Source organism: Cephus cinctus, unplaced genomic scaffold (assembly GCF_000341935.2).
Source record: "Cephus cinctus unplaced genomic scaffold, Ccin1 Ccin1_scaffold0132, whole genome shotgun sequence".
Lineage (NCBI taxonomy): Eukaryota > Metazoa > Arthropoda > Insecta > Hymenoptera > Cephidae > Cephus > Cephus cinctus.
The window spans coordinates 805,864-807,991 of record NW_014332865.1 but is presented as its reverse complement, the minus strand read 5'-3'; the positions used below and the strand labels follow the sequence as shown (position 1 = coordinate 807,991).

General features: G+C 45.5%; 1 protein-coding gene across 2 annotated transcripts in view; it reads right to left on the bottom strand.

Annotated features, from left to right (window-relative positions):
* Positions 1-2,128, bottom strand: part of LOC112493723 — a 20,045-nt gene that overhangs the window by 11,587 nt on the left and 6,330 nt on the right. Inside the window, exon 5 of one of the 2 annotated variants that reach the window (XM_025080549.1) lies at positions 43-205. The exons of the other annotated variant lie outside the window; for it this stretch is intronic. The gene's annotated coding sequence lies outside the window, so the exon portion shown is untranslated. Of the gene's footprint in view, positions 1-42; positions 206-2,128 lie in introns of those variants that run through there. 2 annotated transcript variants of the gene reach the window in all.

Genomic DNA, 2,128 nt, shown 5'->3' with positions numbered 1-2,128 from the left:
TTTTTTTTTTTTTTTTTTTTTTTTTTTTTTAATAAAACGTCTTTGAGCAATTCAGCATAGAAGGCTACTCAGGGCTGATCGAGTGAATTAAACTCGGTCGCTCATTCGTTCGCCCTATTCGCCGTGTTCGCTCTATTCACCGACTCACTCACCTGATTTTCCGTGCGTGCGGCCCAAAGAAGGAACTGGGTGCGCGTGCCCCATGCTAGTAGAAACGAAATGAATTAATCGATGCCAGATGGGAGGTTCGCCGGTAGAGTGAAGAGTAAAGAGGGATCTGTAGAGCATGAGGAGTAGGAGGAAAGAGGTGGTGGAGGAGGAGGAGGAGGAGGAGGTTCGAGAGGTTCGTAGAGAAGGTGAGGAGGGTTGTAAAAGAAGCGTGGGAGTAGGGGTGGGGTGAGGAGGAGGTGGGCGCGTAGCAGCATGCGGCTGCCAATCAGTCATTAATTAGAAACTACTCAAGAGTTACGCACCCCTGCGTTCGAGAGTCGGGACCGTGGTGGATGGGAGGTGGGACTACTCGGATGCTGCTAATTTAATCTGGTACCTAGAGAGAGAGAGAGAGGCAGATATGTGGAAAGTGTACGAATGACTTGCCAAAAAAAGTGGTGAAGAATAGGGGATGACGAGGGAATCTCATGATACTTTGTTAAAAATTCAAAAATTTTTTTTGGGTTTTTTCTATGCATTTCTTTTAAGTCCCACTCGCTACGTATCTCTGTAATGAATCGTGGGATCATTACAAAATGATATCTAAACGATTCTATACCGAGGGTCGTTTTGAAATTCCCAATAGGACCAAAGGGTCTGTGAACCTTCGCGCAAGTAATAATTACGGGCAATTAATTTTCCTGTAAATAAGAATAAAAAGAGAGGGGAAAAAAGGAAGGCCGAAGCGGCAACCCCCTGATACGACAGTTGCAGGATTTCCGACGTTCCCCACCCCGGACACTGTTAAGTATAATAATTACGAGGAGGGAGTGTGCTTCGCGGGTGGCGCGAAAACGCAGGGTGGGAAGTTGAAAAATTCTACCTGAACTGTCGGTTATTGAAATTGTCCCGGACAGGGAAGGACAGGGAAGGACAGGGACGCTCCGAAGCCTCATTGGACGGGTCAACGAAATGGATTTTGTCGTGGGTCTTCCTGACGCCTCCTGACTATTTTCAAACTGGACAGTGGTCGTAGGCAAGGGTGTAATTTGGATGATAAAAAATTCATCCCTCACACGCGTCATGATTATCATCCCCAAAGCTATAGCTTTATCGTACAGTACTTTTGACCTTTTTTTCAGTTCTTAATCATCCCTTATATCATAAGAGTACTCCCGTATACGTACGAGTATCGTATACTTCATTCTAAACAATTTTTAACAGCAAAATGTATCGCGGGACTCTGAACCATTCGAATAGCGTCTATTCGTAATAGCTAATGGAACACTGCTTATTACAGTGCCCACCGGCAATACGTAAGTGCAATAGCACATACGAGGCTCCGCTACTCTAGCATGTCACACACGCAACTAGTCGCCGAATCAGACCGAGGCAGACTGCGGTAACTCGACAATTTAGCGTAACCTGATTTTCTAAAGAAGAAAAAAAAACGTATACTCAAGACACACACAAGACGGTATAGGAGAGCGTTACCAGCGTAGGAAAAAAAAATGGACAAGTAACACGTTAGCGGCATTTAAATTGAACTCTGACCAATTTTTCGCGAATCGCTACGAGCGCTCTTGTGCAATGCGCGCGAGTACCGCGCACTCCTAGAGAAAGAGGATAAAGATATAAAGGAATATGAACGAGGAGAGAAACGGAGAGAGGAAAAAAAATGCGGTTAGTTAAATCAGCAACGTGTGAAAATACAAGCCACCTCTTTTCCTCGGTCGCTCGGACGAATTAGTTGGGAGCCTCGTTTCAGAGGCGCTTGAGACTCTCGAATTACGTTCCGCAACGGATGACCGGCGCGAGGGTTGCGAAAAAAGGTTGAAAAAAGGGGAGCGAGAGAGAGAGAGGGAGAGTAAAAAAAACAGAGGGAGCGAGATGAGAGAACGGTAGTAAAAAAAGGCACGGTAGAAAAAAATTAAAAAATGTTGATGGGGTGGGATTGGGCAGGGGGATGAAAGGGAGG